Source organism: Pelophylax lessonae (genome assembly GCF_965119305.1).
Source record: "Pelophylax lessonae genome assembly, chromosome: 3".
Taxonomy (NCBI): domain Eukaryota; kingdom Metazoa; phylum Chordata; class Amphibia; order Anura; family Ranidae; genus Pelophylax; species Pelophylax lessonae.
This window is the reverse complement of record NC_138770.1, coordinates 636,386,354-636,406,511: the sequence shown is the minus strand read 5'-3', so window position 1 is coordinate 636,406,511 and position 20,158 is coordinate 636,386,354. Positions and strand designations below refer to the sequence as shown.

Here is a 20,158-nt window from a genome sequence, read left to right as displayed (position 1 = left end):
GCAGCCTATGGTTCTCCATGGGGACACAGTGGCTGTAGAGACGTGACCACTTGTCCTAATGTGACTGGCGTGTAGGGGGTGGGGAGCGTGCACGCACACCTGTCACATTAGGACATGCAACTTCTACTTTGTCCGTACAACTGCTGCATCCCCATGGGCTGCCTGCAGGAAGCGCCAGGTGCCTCTAGCTCATGTGAGGTCTTACGGTACTGCTTAGACACGGGTAACATTTGTAACCCAGCAGATCTTCACTTTTTTTTACTTCAGTTCCAGTTTGAAGGGATAAAACATGGAGAAATGTATTGCAGACACGTACTGACTTTTTTTTGGCTTAGTCATACAATTTAGGCCGGAGAAGAATAGGGATTGCAGAGTTACTTTTTTATTATGATCATAATGCAGGGTCCTTGCAAACAAAAATGATTGAGTCCTATGGCTGCCAATGAGTTGGTCGTGTTTGCATTACTGCCCAGTCAGTGATAATAGTAGCATGTTAAAAAAGTGTCTGACTGTGCTACCAGCTGTCCAATTTTAAGCCTGTAGGACTAATTGCAAACCTCTAGGACTTTCACAAGTCAGCGGCCTTCCCATGTCTGTAGTACATTGTCTCATAAACATTCTTGGCTTTGTCTTGCTCCAAGAACCTCAGAGAATGGTGGCTGGTACCTGTTGCCATATCAGCAGGCGCCAAGTGGTACCAACACCATATTTTAGTTTATCAAGATTTAGTGAGCTTGAACTTTCCTTATCTTTCCAATCATTTGTTCTTCCCATTCTCCCTTTCATTTGCTCTTCTACACGTGATTCATTTTTTTCTTTAGATTTCCTTATCAAGCGTGCAGCGATGAGTGAATCAGGAATGCCGAGATCATGTGTATTTTATAAAAACTGACATTGCACAGATGTCTGGCTTTATCAGGGGCAGCAAGGACACGCTGGTTTATTTTCCAAACCTGGAATTCTTTGCAGTTTCTGAATGTTATGTTTGCTATTTTAAACAGTTGTACACAATTAAATGGGCCATGAGAGAGTATATGTATTCTTACTTATAGATGTAATTTCTGACAAGTATAGTGCTAGCTATTATTATTATTATTATAATACAGGAATTATATAGTGCCCTTACAACATGAAGGAAGGCATTCAGTTACAATACAATTCAATACAGAAAGAATCAAAGGCGCTTGCTTCTTAGAGTTTACAATCTATAATGCCGGGCATAGATGGTTCGAATCTCGGTTGGTTCAGCAGGATTTGGCCAAGATTAAAACCATTTATGAGCAGGCTGAATGTACCCAAGTTTATCGATCGATCAACTTGAGTACAACCAGCCTGCTGGATTTTTACATGCGATTACCTTTTAATAGCTGTTATAGCCACTAGCAATAATCACTGTGTTCTGCCAGCAGGATTCCCCCGTCAACACACAGTGTTGATGGCAGGGGGGATTCCCCTATCAACACTGTCTGTGTTAATGGGGAAATCGTGCAATTTTTTTTACTGCAATCAGTAGTTGCAGGAAAGAAATTTACTCCATCTATGGCTGGCCTAAGGGAGGATCAAGCCATACAAAAAAAAAAAAAAAAAGTTCTAGAGCTTTTTTTTGGATGATTGTTGTGCGTAGGGCAGCCTATTCAAGTGAATGGGCTGCCCTTTGCGTGATGAGCAAAAACATTCAAAAACCGCTTCCCCTGCCAGGAGAACACAATGGCATGGTGGGAGGGATTCCCCTATCAATACTGTCTGTGTTAATGGGGTAATTCACCTAGTTTTCTTTCCTGGAACCTATATTTGCTGGAAAGAAATTTGCTCTATCTTTGGCTGGCCTAAGTGATACAAAAGGTAATAACTGTGGAGGAAAATAAAAGTTCAGTTGTTAGGTGGAGGCAGGATAGGCTTCTCCATATACAAGGTTTTCAGGGATTGCCTAAGGTGGACAGAGCAGGTGACAGTCAGACAGATTGGGGTAGGGAGTTCCATAGGATGGGAGAGGCTCGGGAGAAGTCCTGTAGGTGGGCATGTTTAGCAGTATTAAACCCAAAACGAAAATTTAATCCTTAGATGAGGTGGCTACGTTCATTTTCTTCTTTTAGGCTTTTTTCCTTTTATTTTCACCTAGTGATCTAACCAGTAAGTTATGTATGGAGAACCTTTATCTCTTTAGGAAACAATAACTATTGCTGCCACTACTAAAAAATGTTAGCTGGAGTTCAGCTTTAATTTGTTAAGTTCTTCTAAATTTGCTAGTGGATTCAACACTACCCACCCCCAAGATTTCCAATGCTGCTGCCAAAGGGTGTTTCCGTTGTTCCTCCAACCAGAGAGGAGACACCTTAAGAGAAGTAGTGTGTTACTGGCTAGATCCCAAGGTAAAAATAAAGAAAACTATTGCAGCCACCACATCTCAGACCTTATAACCTCTAATCTGTTAAAATGGAAGTTTAGTCAAAACCTATCCAATTCTAACTTACTCTCAGCCACATTCTAAGCCTAATCTATCCAACCCTGTAAAGAAAAGATTGCTATACTTACCAATTCTGAAGCTGCTCTGGTCCGGTCTCCAGCAGCGGAATCTGTGTAGAGAAAGACGATAACAGCTGGGAAGTGACGTCACCCAAAAACTTACTATGGGGCAGCTGATGTCTTCTGTTCTCCTCTACACAGTAGCTGCTGCTCAGTGTGGGACTGATAGGCTTTAGAATAGGTAAGTATAGCGGGGACCCCGAAGTGACGTTATACACATCACTTCGAGGTCAGTAACAAGAAGAGGAGTAGAGCAGACACACGTCCCTAACCTCTACTCGGCAGCACCCACTATGCTGATCTCGGGCCTGCAGATGGGCAAGCTAAGCCCGGAAAACATAGTGGGGGGTGGGGGCACACTACAAATCCCCTAGTCCAGTGGTCGTCAACCCTGGCCTACAGGGCCCACTAACAGGCCAGATTCGCAAGATAACTGAAATACATCCCAGGTGATATCATTTGCTGCTCAGTGATTGCAGTATTCTAGTCTGCATCTCCCCAAGGTAATACTTAAAATCTGGCCTGTTAGTGGGCCCTGAGGACCGGAGTTGAGGACCACTGCCCTAGTCCATTTCAGGAGCAAGCAGGAGAGGGTGGCTATGGAGATGCAATGTAACCATCCTCTAACAGAAAGTCAGGTCACAGCAACAAAAAGGAAAAAAAAAAGGAATTTAGAGGAGGCTGAGAGCAATAGAAGGGACTTTTTTGGGAATACTTAATTGAACAGATTTTTTGCCCTTGCAGTAGGCTCTCGGTTAGTAATTTCCTTTTTCTTTTGCTTAGCCAACTCCAGCAATAATGCCAATGGTTAAAGTCTCTGACTATCTTTGAAATCATCACGCTGCGAAGACAGACTGCTAGGGGAGGTGCCAGCTGTGGAAGCCTATACAATTTCTTGACTACCCTTTGGCATCAAATCTCTTAACAGGTTTGTGCAAGTGCTACTGACATCTAGTCAGTTAATGTATGGAGAACTATAAATCATAGGACGGTCTTTCAGTACACCAGTGGAAAGATTGTGACTGATGGTTTGGGTCCTCTTTTCAGCCCACCTGATAAGGGTAGTCTGGAAAATGGAAAAAGTAGTCCAGACCTCCACCTGCTGTCTCGATATGAGAACTCACAATATTCATATGGACTTTTTCCTATTTACCTAAAAAAAAAAAAAAAAAATATTTAAAATTGTATTTTATTACAATAATAAATTATTAAAGAAGATGTATACAATACAGTAAATCTGTAGACATATCTAGGACAAAGTACCAGAGTCTTCCAAAAGTCCCCACCCACTTATACTCACCTTTTGAAGCACTCTCCTGCTGCTCCTTCCTTTGTTGCAGCTTTCATAATATACCATATTTGTTAAGTGGTGTTGGAGCTTACACAGGGTCAATAACGGTACTCCTCCATGCCCTCGTGTCATCATGTGTTCAGGCCTGGTGATAAGCTGCTCAGACCCCAACACTTTCATGGTAGATGGTTGCGTCCTTTACCTGAAAGCACCTGGTATTTTTCTGTGGCTGTGCAAGGTAGGAGGAAGAAAGGAACAAGGTAGTGCTGCAAAGGTCTATGAGATGTGACAATTTATTTCCCGGAATGCATGTGGCGTATTACTATGGTGATGAGTCACACAGCCATTCACACTCACGAATGCTCTGACATGTTGGGTCACAGACCAGTTGACTTAGTCTTTACGAAGTAGTGAAGAAATAACGCCTGTGTACGTTACGCTCTTGGCATGGAAAATGAGTGACAGTAATCTGGAGCAGCAGATCCACTTCAAATTTTGTGTGAAAATTGGCGAAAGTGACAAGGCTTATGGTGAACATTCCATGAAGAAATCAAGTGTTTTTGAATGGCTTAGGTGATTTAGGTTGGGGCAGTAAGATGTCTAGGATGAGACAAGACGTGGGCAGGCAAAAAAAAGACGGATGCAAATGTGGAGTCCAAAGCCTTGTACGCTCAAGCTGTTTTTTTTTGTTTTTTTTTTTTATCACAAGGGGATAACTCGCTTCCAGTTCATAGAACATGGTACAACAATCAACCAACATTGTTGCTTCAAATTTTTGTAAAGGTTATGGGAATCCATTCAAGGAAAAGACCAGAACTCTGGTCTGACAAGTGGATTCTCCACCATGACAGTGCTCCTACACAAACTTTTTTTTTTACCGTCCATTCTGGGAATTAAATTGTCACACCTGGATAAAGAAGTCAGCTAAAAGACATCGACAAGTTTCCTGAATGGTCAAACTAACAGAACTCTTACATTCAGAGAGGTAATTCAGGGGGTCCTTATTGTCTTAGGTCTACTGGGCCATAGAAAACAACAAAAAGAGACGGCAACGCCGTGTTGAAGTTTTTTTTGGCCACATGGCAGTGAAATTGCTGGGCCTTACATCCAGAGCAGTCCTGTAGAAGCTGCATTGCACATTTCATCTTCATTGTTCTTTCCTTGTCTGGCAAGCATTCCCGGCCAGTCTTATGCCATTTCCTCAGGAAGCTGTACATTTTGTTTCTCTTCCTTTTGCAGTATTGCTGCTTGTTTAAGAAGCAGTTTGTATAATTTTTTTAAGATCATCATTTGCAAATCAACCATTGTTTAACCCCTTCCTGACGACGTAACACATAAATGTGGCCTCACAGAATTTTTTTTTTTTTGGTGGGGAAATATATGTGCAAATCTACCTTTGTGCTGGGAGCGCGCCACACAGAGAGTTCCCAGCCAGGAGACCGGGGGCCTCACCAAGGGCCCCGGCCCTGTACTAACGATCGGGACCTGAATCTTCTGATCATCTGTTTGCCAGTGTTAATTTTGTCAAGGAAAACATTTCCTCAATTTTTTACAGTGCTGAAAACGAAAAGTAAACCATATTTCTCTTACGTCCTCCGACAGTCGCCGCCTCTTCATATTCGTCACATATGGGGTATTAGACTTTGCTCCGAAGGAGTAGCTAGGCAACAGAATATGTTAACATTAAAGCTTTTAACATATCCCACCCTCAAGGGGTGGTCCCCTCAGTCAATACCCTCCTACTTCCTGCAACCATATCTCAGTTTTAATGTCTAGCTTGTCAGGAGTGGCTGGCTTTCTCTGTGCTGGGACTTTCTGTCCCAGACTCTTTCTTCTTTTTGAAATTTTGTTTGAGTTTTCTCTCTACCTTTACTTAGCTGTTATTTTTGTCAGCGTTAGTTAGTTCTTCTGATGAAGAGGATCATGCGGGCTGGGTCTCGGGCTGATCCCCCTGGTCGCAGGTCGTGGGTCAGTGGCTTCCCAGCCTGCCATCGAGCGTTCAGCCAGGTAACGCTCCTGGCACAGTGAACGACCCATCCCTGTTCGGTGCAGGGATGATTGGTGAGGTGGCTACCTCACTGGACGCTGTGCGGTTTCTTAACCCCCATTTTGTGCGTCTTGAATGCGACTCTCCCTGCCTCATGTGCAGCGGCTTGTTCGCCTGTGCGGGTCCCCCACGCCATGTGAGGTAAGTGTATTTATGTGGGGACCTGTCTGTTTGGGGGGGTGTCAGTCTGGGACTGTGTAACCTGCCTCTATTCACACTGCTTGTCTCCCTATCTCTCGGCTGCATGCTGTGGGCTGCAAGGGGGGGGGAGCTGTGTGACACTGTGTGTGTCAGCCTGGTCAGTGTGAGAAGCTATGTGCTGTGGGGCATGTTTTTTTGGCATGTTTGGGCATATACAGCGATCGCTGCGGCGATCTGACATGTGTTCTTATACAGGGATGTCATGTGTGCATTACTGCACTGTGGAGCGGCGGTTTCGGCGCCAAACGGCGCCATTTTGCCTACACTCGCTCCGGCCGCATGTTTTACATGCATGGCGGCCATTTTCTTGTAGCCTCCATAGGCTTTCATAGAGCGCCCTGGCAGCATCACTTCCTCTTTCCAGGAACACCGATCGAGGCAGCAGCAGCGGCGAGGGTCTCCTCAGGTTTTATCCTTCTGTTCTTGCTATCCATTGCCTGTGTTTCAGTTTGCATATTCCCTGTGGGGGTCTCATTGTGATTGAGTGTGGTGCGGTGGGCTGCGCTTACCGCGCTTGCTTAAAGGGGCAGTTAACCCTTTATTGTCCGGCATTACAGGGGCAATGGATTCTCAGGAGGGCAAATTTCCTACCGCCTTGGTGGAAAGCCAGGGGACCGCTGTTTCCCCCCCAGGGGGGGATTTAGCCACTATTGTGGCTGGCCTTGCTGCTCAGGTACAGATGCTGGTGGCTGCTCAATCTACTAAAAGGCCCAGAGTTGCTCTTTCCTCTGATTCTGAGGGTGAAGGTGATGGGGCTGTTATGGCGGGGGCCTCCTTATCGGGGTCCCGCTCCTCCCTAGATCTAGTGGGGTCCGAGGTGGAGGCTGAAGTTGAGGGGGTTGATAATTCTCCCCCTGGCTCGCCTGAAGAGCTTGCAATCATGGATGAGTTGATTGCTTCCATAAAGCAAACGCTGCGTTTGCAGGATGAAGTGTGTCCCCCCGCCGCCTTGGCGGCTTATGGGACGCAGAGAAAACGCAGGACGCCACAGGTTTTTCCCTGCAATGATGATTTTCAGCGCGCTGTTAAGGAACAATGGCGCAATCTGCGCAAACCTTTTGCTGTACCAAGTAGATTCAAGCTGCGTTATCCTTTCTCGCCTTCCACTGATGAAAGGTGGTGTGTGCCTCCCCCAGTGGATCACGCAATTGCGGTTTTAAACAAAGCCACTGCGATTCCTGCAGAGGATTCCCCTGTGTTCCGTGATGCCACGGATAGGAGATTGGAGTCTCTTGCCCGTCATACTTATTCTGTTACGGGTTCTATGCTTAAGGCTCTGTTTGCTTCTCTCATGGCGGCCCAGGCGATCGCAAGTTGGACGCAAATGCTTAGGCGCGTCCTAGTGGCCGATTCGGCCTCGCCGGCGACCCTGGATATGGTGGATCAAATACACCAAGGTGTCATGTATCTGTGTGATGCGGACCTGGACCTGGTTCCGTTGGCTGCACGTGTGCACAGCGTGGCGGTGTTGTCTCGCCGCCTGGTTTGGTTAAAATGTTGGTCGGTGGACCAGTCCTCACGTAAGACTTTAGCCAATCTACCTTATGATGGGTCTCGCCTTTTTGGGGAGTCCTTGGATGTGTTGATTAAGGGGATCACCGGGGGTAAGAGCACTCTCTTGCCCCATTTCCCCAAGGCTAAGGGGGCTTCTGGGAAGAAGCATGCTAATTTTCGGCCCCCTCAGGGGTCCTTTCGTGCCTTTCGGCCGCACTACAAGGGCAAGCCGTTCAAAGGTCAAGGCTCTCAGAAGAAGCCCTGGTCTGGGAAACAAAAGTCCGGTCAATCCGGATCTGCAGCCCATAACAGTACGGCCTGAAGGGGCGCCCTCACCCAGTTTTGGGGTGGGGGGACGCTTGCTCTGGTTTCTTCAGCCCTGGTTGGCCCGTGTGCGGGACAGATGGGTTCAGGAGATCGTTCGATCTGGTTACAAGATCGAGTTTCTCTCTCGGCCGGAGAGCAGATTTTTTCCCTCAAATCTTCAACTGTCTCCAGAGCGTTTGCGGGACCTGCACCTGGCGGTGCGGGACCTGAGGGCTCAGGGAGTGGTGGTTCCGGTGCCTCATCGGGACAGATTTCGGGGGTTTTATTCCAATCTGTTCACCGTGCCCAGAAAGGAGGGCAAGGTTCGTCCAATTCTGGACTTGAAGGCTCTGAACCGCTCTGTTCGGGTTCGCAAGTTCCGCATGGAATCCCTGCGGTTGGTGGTGGCTGCCCTGGTTCCGGAGGAATTCATGGCCTCCATCGATTTGAAGGATGCGTATCTTCACATCCCCATTTTCGAGGGTCACCAGAGGTTCCTTCGATTTGCCATTGCGGAGGATCACTACCAGTTCGTGGCGTTGCCTTTTGGTCTCGCCTCGGCTCCGCGGGTCTTCACCAAGGTGCTTGCACCGGTTCTGGCATTATTGAGGGCCCAGGGCATTTCTGTCCTGGGGTATCTGGACGACATTCTGGTTCGGTCTGCGACCAGCCAGGGTCCGGAGAAGGACCTGTCTGTCACGATGCAAACTCTGCAGGAGTTTGGTTGGACGATAAATTTTCCAAAGTCGACACTGAGTCCGTCGGTTCGTCTTCCCTACCTGGGAATGATTCTGGACTCGGTGCAGGCGAAGGTCTTCCTGCCGGAAGACAAACTCAGAACTCTTCAGGAGGAAGTCAGGTCCCTCAGGGACGTTCCGCACTCGTCTCTGCGGACGTGCATGAGATGTCTGGGATTGATGGTCTCGGCCTTCGAGGCGATTCCCTTCGCCCAGTTTCACACGCGGGGTCTCCAAGCGGAGATCCTGTCCAGGTGGGACGGGCGACCTCAATCTCTGGATCTTCAAATCTCGTTGAGTCATCGCACCAGAAGAAACCTTCTGTGGTGGCTCCAGTCCCCGATGGTGTCCGGGGGCAAGTCGTTTCGTCCTATCTCGTGGACGGTAATCACCACGGATGCCAGCCTGTCGGGCTGGGGTGGTGTTCTGGGCGTTCTGTCCGCCCAGGGAACTTGGTCGGCGGGGGAGTCTTCCCTTCCAATCAACATTCTGGAATTGCGTGCGATAAATCTCTGTCTTCATCGCTGGACGGACCGGCTGCAGGGCTGCCCGGTTCGGGTGCAGACGGACAATGCCACGGCGGTGGCCTACATCAACCACCAAGGGGGCACCAGGAGTGCCCGAGCGGCTCGAGAAGTGGCCGACATTCTGTCCTGGGCCGAGACTCATGTCCCGGCGATAACGGCGGTTCACATTCCGGGGGTGGAGAACTGGCAGGCGGACTATCTGAGTCGCCAGATCCTGGATCAGGGGGAATGGTCTCTCCACCCGGCTGTCTTCCAGATGTTGTGCGCGAAGTGGGGTCTTCCAGATGTGGACCTGTTCGCGTCTCGTCTCAACAACAAGGTGAGAAGGTTCGTGGCAAGGACGCGCGACCCTCGGGCAGACGCGTCGGACGCGTTAGTGGCCCCGTGGCATCAGTACAGGCTGATGTACGCGTTTCCACCGATTCAGTTGCTGTCCAGGTTCCTTCGCAGGTTACACTCGGAACGCAGCACGGTGATTCTTGTGGCACCGGACTGGCCTCGCCAGTCCTGGTACGCAGACCTCGTGAATCTGGCGGTCGACGCCCCGTGGCGTCTGCCTCTTCGAGACGATCTCCTGTCTCAAGGACCGATATACCATCCTGCTTTACAGTCGCTGGCTTTGACGGCCTGGCTGTTGAGACCGAGGTCCTGAAGGAGAAGGGTCTCTCTCCAGAGGTCGTTCATACTTTGATCAACGCGAGGAAGTCTTCCTCGGGGAAGGTTTACTACCGTACTTGGAAGGCCTATTTTGCCTGGTGTGAGTCCAGGGGGTTTTCACCCCGCACGTACTCGGTTTCCCGTGTGCTGTCTTTCCTTCAAACGGGTGTTGATCAGCGTTTGGCGCTGGCTACGATAAAGGCTCAGGTGTCTGCGCTGGCCATTCTGTTTCAACGTGCCGTGGCTTCCAACTCCTTGGTTGGCACTTTTGTTCAGGGTGTGCGGCATCTGGTTCCTCCTAGGAGGGATCCTTTGCCCCCTTGGGACTTGAATCTCGTTCTGTCTGTGTTGCAACGTGCTCCTTTTGAACAGATCAGGGAGATCTCGTTGTCTATGTTGTCCAAAAAGGTCGCCTTTTTGGTGGCGATCACTTCGGCTCGCAGAGTGTCGGAGCTGGCAGCTTTGTCCTGCAAGTCTCCGTACCTGGTTGTTCATTTGGATAAGGTGGTCTTGCGACCTAATCCTTCTTTTCTTCCGAAACGAGTTTCGGAATTCCATCTTAATGAGGATATTGTCTTGCCTTCGCTGTGCGCGAAGCCTAAACATCCAAAGGAGGTGAGATTGCATTCTCTGGATGTTGTTCGGGCGATAAGGGTTTACCTTAAATCGACTGAGTCTTTTCGAAAGACGGACTCCTTGTTTGTTCTTCCAGAGGGTCCTCGGAAGGGCATGGCGGCTTCGGCCTCTACCATCGCCAAATGGATCAGGCAGACCATTGAACAGGCCTATGCCTTGCAGGGGAAGGTTCCCCCTGTGCCTGTGAAGGCGCACTCTACTAGATCTTTGAGTACGTCTTGGGCCTGTCGTCATGGGGCTTCTGTAGCCCAGGTGTGTAAGGCGGCGACCTGGTCGACCGTACACACGTTCACAAGATTCTACAAAGTAGATGTTCAGGCATCGGCGGATGCTTCCTTTGGCCGCAAGGTTCTTAGTGCGGCAATTCCCTAGGGTCCCTTGTTGGGGACCTCTGGCTGTTGGGATAAGTTTTGTATCCCCTGGTTATTTGTCTTTTCCTGGGTTGTTGCTCCTGTTGAGCACTTGTTTTTCCTGTTGCCCAGCTGGTTTCCTTCCTTTGGTAAGGTTCCTTTCTTTGATGCGGAGACTGCGTTGCCTTTTCGGCGCGGATGCGTTTCCCACCCCTCATGTTTGCACTGCTTTGGGACGTCCCCATATGTGACGAATATGAAGAGGCGGCGACTGTCGGAGGACGTAAGAGAAAACGGAATTTTTGTAAAATCTTACCTGTAAAATTCCTTTCTCTGAGTCCTCCGACAGTCGCCGCCCCCGCCCCTCTTTTGGGGTTTGGTTGTATACTCTACTGCTATTCCACTAAAACTGAGATATGGTTGCAGGAAGTAGGAGGGTATTGACTGAGGGGACCACCCCTTGAGGGTGGGATATGTTAAAAGCTTTAATGTTAACATATTCTGTTGCCTAGCTACTCCTTCGGAGCAAAGTCTAATACCCCATATGTGACGAATATGAAGAGGCGGCGACTGTCGGAGGACTCAGAGAAAGGAATTTTACAGGTAAGATTTTACAAAAATTCAGTTTTTCGTCCACTGACCAAAACTATGATGAAATCAATTCCGTTTTGATTAACGAACGAAAACTAACCGAAAATGTGAGGCAGGGATGTTTACCCTTGTGAACTTCTGGTTTCCACGGAGCTCCGCCTGCTTCCGCTCCCAGCAAGCAAGCAATTCGAGTCTATAGCATACTTTGCTTAGCAGCACTGTGCAGCTAGCATTAAGGGCCTCCAAGTCCTCAGACAACTGTCCAGAACAGCACTTTTCATTACAGGCCTCCCCAATGGGAGTCCCACTCACAACAATGACCGTCTAGAGAAGAGAGCACTGTGAGTTTGTACAATACAATTACAGGCCTTCCCTTATACCCCTGCCCGTCCAGAGCACTGTGTGTGCATTACAGGCTTCCTCTGACCACCGGCATTCAGAGCATTCTGCATTACAGGCAATCCTTCAGACCTGAGACCACCATCCAGAGCACTGTGCAACATTACAGGCATCTCATACCACCATCCAGAGCGTTGTGCAGCATTACAGGCCTCTTTAGACCACCAGTCCAAAGCACTGTGTACATTACAGCCACGTCCAGAGCACTTCAGCATTACATGCCTTTCATACCACCATCCAGAGCACTGCGTGCATTACAGGCCTCTCATACCCCCATCCAGAGCACTGTGCAGTACTACAGGCCTCTCAGACCACCATACAGAGAACTGTGCAGCATTACAGGCCTCCTCTGACTACTGTCTGTCCAGAGCACTGTGCAGCATTACAGGCCTCCTCAGACCACCTTCCAGAGCACTGTGCAACATTACAAGCCTTTCATACCACCATCCAGAGCACTGCATGCATTACTGTCCTCTCATACCACCATCCAGAGCACTGCGTGCATTACAAGCCTCTCATACAACCATCCAGAGCACTGTGTAGCACTATAGGCCTCTCAGACCACCAATTAGAGAACTGTGCAGCATTACAGGCCTACTAAGACCATGGTCTGTCCAGGGCACTGTGCAGCATTACAAGCCTCCTTAGATCACCATCCAGAGCATTGTGCAGCATTACAGGCCTCCTCAGACCACCTTCCAGAGCACTGTGCATTACAGGCCTCCTCAGACCACAGTCTAGAGCATTTTGCAGCATTACAGGCCTCCTCAGACTGTCCATGTGGCTAAATCTGTATCTGTGGGTTTGTTCAACCCTTAATACCATGAATAATAACACTTTCAATTTTTTTACTCCAGGAGTATTTAATGAGTTTGGAAATTCTAGAGAAAAAAATTAAAAAATGCATTAAAATTTAACTAAACTCATTAGATTTTAGTTGACTAAATACGACTTAAAGTAAAACAATTGCAGATGACTAAAATGGCATTTTAGTCAAAAGACTATAAAAAACGAATTCAAAATTTGATGCCAAAATTAACACTGCTGATCGCTTTGATAGCCTCTGATTGGCTAACCTAGTGATCAGTCACTATGAAGCCTGCCCCTGTGTATATTTTGGGCAGGATATATTTTTATTTTTTTAAGTTCTCATTAGCGTCCGTCGTTAGTGTCAGTATGTTTTAGGTAGGACATGTACAAACAACTGACATGTGGTGTTGTTGCTATCATCCGGAGCAGGAGGGAAATGTATTTAGGGTTGTTCTTTGTTGTGGTAGCTATTTTTGGACAGTTTTTCTTTGGTAATAATATTTAAAAAAATTAGATCTCTATAACCATTTACTATCAAATGAAATCTTAATTTTTCCTGGAAAAAAGGTATATTCTACCTGGATGCACAGTAGTTGTGATGATATGTAAGGTTTTACTAACACATCAAATTTGCAAAATTGTGGGGGCGTGGCTTGCGCGCATTGCTGAATGGCTGCTTGAGCCGATAGCTCTCTGGGACCGGCCGGGAATTCGTTAAAAAACGGGGAGTTATCGATCGCCACAGCGCTACCACTTACCTCTTCTGATACCCCGAAGCCCTGGGACAATGTCCACCAGGAAGAGGAAAGAAAATCGGGGCCCCACGAAGCTCACGGCCTTCTTCTCCAGGCCGCCCTCACAGGCAGGAAGGATCCAAGATGGCGCCGCCGCGCCAGCAGGCCGCAACGATCCGGCGGCGTACACAGATCTCCCTGATGCTGACCCCGCTTCATCGGCAGATGGACCCCCACCTCCTTCCCCTCCGGATTCCGCCACAGCGACGCCGATCTCGGGGAGTCCTGCCAAAACGAGGATGAGGATGGATGATCATGGCAGCTCAGGATCCACAGTGAGTAACAGCCTTTACTCCATTCACTCCCTGTCATCCCTGCAGTCCTCCATATCAGCTTTCCCTACTACAGGGCAACCTGTCATGGACACTACCCTAAAGAGCATGCTTATCTCTTTTCAATCCTCAATGATGACTAACCTATCCTCTATCATGGATAGATTTACACTGGAAATGAAGAGTGTGGGGAGCAGGGTGCACTACATGGAACAGAGAATGGAGGACTGTACAGATACTATTAACGATCTTGTGGACGCTTATACTGAACAGAAAGATGACAATATATGGATCAAAAACAAGCTGGCAGATCTAGAAGATCGCTCTCGCCGCAATAATGTTAAAATACGGGGAGTTCCTGAAGATATTCCCCCTGCAGAGTTGCAGCAATATGCTACCGCCCTGTTCTCCTCTCTAGTGCCTGCACTAACCCCTATTGAGCTCACTATTGACAGGATACATAGACTGCCTAAACCCAAGTTTCTGGAAGCCTCAGTTCCCAGGGATGTCATCTTAAGAGTTCATTTCTATCCTGCAAAAGAGCAAATCCTGCAAGCGTCCCGAGCACTGGGCACTCTTCCAGCCCCCTACTCGCAAATACAGCTATTCGCCGATTTATCCCAGCACACGCTGCAACAACGCAGGCAGCTTAAAACACTTACCAAGGCCCTGGCGAACCACAAAGTTACTTATAAATGGCGCCACCCAGCTACCCTTTTGGTCACGTACAATGGGATACCTCACACTATTTCTACGATGGAAGGAGGGATGAAACTGCTCCATTCCTGGGGTATTATCCCCGACCCTCCGAGGGGCCCTCCGGATTTCCCACATCGTACCCCGCCTCCATCCCAGGGGCATCATCATAGCAGCTCCAGGCTAAGGTTCACACCGTGACTCTACTGAGTTCCCCATACTGAGCAACACATGGCCCGGCCGGCCCACTTTTGAATGATTTCTGTGCACCTTTGTTTCCACCAGAGGTGGATTTACCCCCTGTTTATATCAGCAAGCCTGACCCAGGATACCACTTGCTGATTCTCACCTGTTACCAGTTTGTCATTTTTGAACGCAAGCTCACATTTTTTCCACTTGTTCTGTTGTTTTCTCTCCCTACGTGTTTTATTGCAGAGTAGAGACATCTTCCATCCTCATCTGAACATATCGGAAGTTCCTGCTGGTCGTTACATCTGAGACATTTTCTATCATCACCAGATAACCCAGAGATACCGAACCTCTGTGAAACCCGCCAGTGTCTGCTTTTTTCCTGGACCGCAAAAAGTTCACATCCAAATAGCTTGCCGCCTCTACATGAGCACTGGACCTTCAGGTACTGTCAACTCTTTGGAGATCACCCTCTCCACATAACGTGCTCACTGGTGCCTTTCTCACACTGAAGTCTTATTGCAACCTCATCACTTACCATGTCCATTAACATAGTATCACTGAATGTGCGTGGTCTGAACCACCCTGCCAAGAGGTCATCTCTATGGGCTACGGCCTCATCTCTGAAGGGAGACATACTTTGTATTCAAGAAACACATTTTGCACAGGATGCTACACCGAAGTGCACCCATAAAAATTATCCATACATGTACCTAGCATCTTGCAAGAAGAAGCGGAAGGGAGTTCTTATTGCGGTCAAAGACTCCATAGACTTTCACCACCATGCCGATATTCTTGACCCCAAGGGGAGATACATCATACTTCAGTGCACGATCTTGGGTAAACGTTTTACCATCGTGAACTTATATGCCCCGAATCAACACCAACTTTCGTTCATTAGATCAGTAGTGGCCAAAGCTAAGGCCCTTGATTTTGGGAATCTCCTTATATGTGGTGATTTTAATCTCACTCCTGACAGTAACATGGACTCAACGGCCAAAACTAAACGTCCTAATGCTTCTCTGTCGAAATATCTTTGGTCTCAGGAAATGTATGACGTGTGGAGGTGCTGTCATGCGTCGGAGAGGGACTTTTCGTTCCTGTCCCCGCGTCACGGCACATACTCACGTATAGATCTGTGTATAACAGACAGAAAAATGTTGGAATATGTGTCCTCGGTGGAACTTCACACTGCTACCTGGTCTGACCACTCACCTTTGACTACCACGCTGACCCTAGGTCAGCATGCCCAATCTCCATTTGTTTGGAGGCTGCATAATCATCTACTAAAAAACCCCACCTACTTGTCAGAAGTGCAGCAACACTTGCAGAATTACCTATCGGATAATTTACTGGATGACTCAGACCCGCTGGTAGTGTGGAATGCCCACAAGGCAGTTTTGAGGGGGGTGCTTATGCAAATAGGTGCTAGAGAGAGGAGAAGGAGGTCGCAGCGTATGGACGAGTTGATAAAACAACTCTCTTCTCTTGATTCCCAAAACCAGCAAAACCCTTCAGGATACCTCACCAATAAAATCTTCTCACTTAGACAGGAAATAAGAACCATGCTTTTAGAAAAATACAGCGACTCCCTTAAGAAATGGAAAACGACTTCTTACTCCACTGGGCAAAAGGCTTCTAAAGCCATGGCCCTTCGGATTAAGGGACAGAGGATTAAAGCTAGAATACCATTCGTTTACCATCCCCACTCTAAAGAAAAGCTTCTTAAGCCCAATCTTATCGCTAACGCATTTAGCGCGTACTATGAATCCCTCTACAATATCCAGGCTGATCCGGGTAGTCACCAACCTTGTCCGGCAGATATTGCCGCCTTTCTTGGTACTATAAATCTTCCCACAGTTCCCCCCGACAAATTGGAGGTCCTTAATCAGCCATTCACTGAGCTGGAAATTGGTACAGCAATTTCATCCCTTCCCAACCTGAAATCCCCTGGCCCGGACGGGTACACGGCGGAATATTACAAACAATTCTCTCATCTACTCACGCCACTTTTGACTAAAGTATTCAACTCTGCTGCTACCTCCTCCTCCTTCCCAAAGGAAATGCTTAGCGCCATGATAGTGACTTTACCTAAACCTGGGAAAGAACCCACTCAGACACAAAATTTTAGGCCACTCTCACTCCTGAACATGGATGCAAAATTGTACGCTAAAATTATTGCTACCAGGTTACTTCATATCCTCCCGACAATTATTCACAAGGACCAATCAGGTTTTACTAAAGGTCGCCAAGCTTCTGACGCAACAAGGAGGGTTATCAATGCCATTCACCACGCTCGGAACAACGGAACACCTTCTCTGCTCCTGTCTTTGGATGCAGAGAAGGCGTTCGACAGGGTCCACTGGGGCTTTTTATCAGCAGTCCTGCGCAAATTTGGATTTCATGGCTTCCTGTATGGCGCCATAATGGCCTTATACTCGAATCCTTCGGCAATGGTCCGCACTCCGGATGCGATCTCCACCCCTTTTACAATCACCAACGGCACCAGGCAAGGGTGCCCGCTATCGCCCCTAATATTTAATATGGTTATGGAACCCTTAGCTGAACACATTCGATCAAACTCTCGTATATCGGGGATTGAGATAGCGGGTGTTCAACATAAAATAAGTCTATTTGCAGACGATGTTATCCTCATGGTCGCTAATCCTACTGGTTCCCTGCCTGAAATCCAAAAGATCCTTCAATGGTTTGGGGAAGTATCCTTGTATAAGGTCAACGAAACCAAGTCGCATATTCTTAATGTTGGTGTGGATGCTTCTACTAGTGCACTGTTGCAACTTCAGTTCCCTTACTTGTGGGCAGAACACACTATCACATACCTCGGCATTAAACTAACAGCGAACCCGAGAACACTCTTCCTACATAACTACATCCCTGCTCGTGACCGACTTCAAGCTGACCTTAAACACTTGCAATCTCATTGTTTCTCGTGGCTAGGGAGGCTAGCAGCGTTTAAGATGATGTACCTTCCACAACTCCTTTACATTTTCAGGACCGTGGCGATCCCAGTCCCAAAAACGTTCTTTCGCTCAGTTCAATCACTTCTCTCCTCCTATATTTGGCAGAGTAGGAGACCTAGATGCGCTCATGTTAGACTCGTTAAACATCGATCTCAGGGGGGGGCTGGAATGGTGGATATTTACGACTACTATTTAGCCTCTATCCTGACTCAGCTCCATGAATGGTTTGATCCCTCATCTCATACTTTATGGCGGACTATGGAGGCCTCTTACTGTAGCAGATCGGACCTCCCGGCGTGGCTGATGGCTACGTCCTTAGGGACAAAAATTCCTTCCCATTTTCCTCCCCCTATGGTGGCTTCGGCTACCGCTTGGAAAATATTGGTATCCCAAAACGAAGTAGGCCTTGATACTGTAGACCTTCCAATACCTATATCGGCCCTCCATTCATTAATACCGGATTCCTGTTTCAAATCTTGGCAATCCCGAGGCATAAACAGTATCAATGATCTCTATGACAACGGTATAGCTCTCCCTTTCCATATCCTGCAAGCTAGATATCACCTCCCCGATGCTGACTTCTTCCTACACCTTAGAACACGCCATTTCTTGTCTTCTATTCCACAATGGCCATTGAAAATCCAGACTCAGGCTTGGAACTTTCTTTCCTCTGTCTCACCCCCCAGGGTCAGGGGCATCACTACTTTCTACAATATTCTACAACAAAAATCGGTTTTCTCCAGGTCACTCCCCCATGTTCAATGGGAGAGGGACTTGGGGATGGAATTCACGGACAAACAATGGACAGAGGCACTGAGATTAATATATTCATCGACTTGTAACTCCAACCTGTGGGAACTGACTCTGAAACTCTCGCTTCGTTGGTATCTCACACCAGACAGGCTTCATAAATTTGACGTGAATAATGACGGTAAATGTTGGCGAGCATGTGGAGGAGTAGGTACTCTCTTCCACATCTTCTGGCAATGTCCCCATATACAACCATTTTGGCAGGCCACCTTCTCATTAATCTCAGACGTGACTAACACTCGTATCAACCCAGACCCGGGTATGGCCCTCCTATCCATAGGAGGTGAGCACCTTCACTATGATTTGCGACATACTGTGACCCACTGCTTACTGGCGGCAAGACTACTAATAGCTCGATCTTGGAGACTGGCAGAGACGCCACCAATCAAGGGAGTGATTGACACGGTTTCTACCAATTTCTCCTACGAGAGATCTCTATCCCTGAAAAATCAATCCACTGCCCGTATGACTAAGCTCTGGCAACCTTGGATTTCTTGGCTTGATAGATCATAAACCCGCCCCGAATCTACTGAAGAATTTCAAGTCTAGCAGGCCGGGCCCTGGCGGCCCAGGCTTGGACACAGTATGGATCCCAATGGGGGTGTCCTTTCCTGGGTCGTGGGGGTATCGGGAGTGTTTAATCTAACAAAGGGGTATTCTTTTACTGTGATATGCTTTTGACGACATATAGTGGCAGCTAGGATGATTTTTCCTTTGCGTGTTATCTGGTTCCCTTGAAAGAAGTCCTATGACTACAGGTTCATGAATATAGTTACGTTTCTACTCATTGTTATTAATTCAACTAATGCTATGTTTGCATCTGTTATGTGATACAGTATTACTTGCATTCCTTGTTTACCTTGGGAATTGTATTCCCCTGTTGTCAATGTTTCTGTGATGAAAATTTAATAAAAAGATTTATATAAAAAAAATTTGCAAAATTGTGCTTAGGCATTTAGATTTGTTTAGCCTTCAGCATAAAGGGGTTAAAATCCTACTAAATATTTAAAATGTTTTATTTTTTTGCAGTATACTAGGAGTAAAGCATTTTTTTTTTTTTTTTAATGAAACCCGCTTAGGCATTTAGATTTGTTTAGGTTAAGCATGAGGGGGTTAATAAAACCTGCTGAACATTTAACTTTTTTTTTTTTTTTTTGCAGTATGCTATGAGTAAAGCATTTTTTTTAATTAAACCAGATTTGTTTACCCTTAAGCATGAAGGGGTTAATAAAAACCTGCCAAACATTTTTTTTTTTGTAGTATGCTATGTGTAAGGCTACATTCACACCTGAGCGTAGCGTTTTTCGCGCGTTTTTTACCGCGATTTTTGCGGCGTATTTTACCGCGATTTTTACCGCGATTTTTGTGCAGGCGTTTTTAGATTGAATAGAGATCAATGGAAAACGCCTGTAATCTGCCCAAAAAGAAGCTCATGTACTTTTTTGAGCGTTGGGCGTTTTGTATACAGCGTCAAAACGCTCAGATGTGAACAGGGGCCATTGAAATGAATAGGATTTGTCTTGTTGGGCGTTTTGAGAGCTGATCCTAGAGCAGAAAAACGCCCCAAAAACGCCCCAAAACGCCTAGATGTGAACGGAGCCTAAAGGTTTTTCTATTTTATTTTTTTTTTTTTTATGAAACCTGCTTAGGCATTTAGATTTGTTTACCCTTAAGCATGAAGGGGTTAATAAAACCTGCTAAACTTTTTTTTTTTTTTGCAGTATGGTATAAGTAAAGCATTTTTTTTTTTTTAATGAAACTTTATAGTTTTATTCTGTGGATTCTGTAATTACATAAAACCAACAATAGTTTGATTTTGTATGTATGTCAGGTGTGTGTAACTGGGT

The 20,158-nt window shown here is 47.1% G+C and overlaps 1 protein-coding gene across 2 annotated transcripts in view; it reads left to right on the top strand.

The window, feature by feature from the left end:
- Positions 1-20,158, top strand: part of THADA (THADA armadillo repeat containing) — a 1,178,628-nt gene that overhangs the window by 269,071 nt on the left and 889,399 nt on the right. The window lies entirely within an intron of this gene.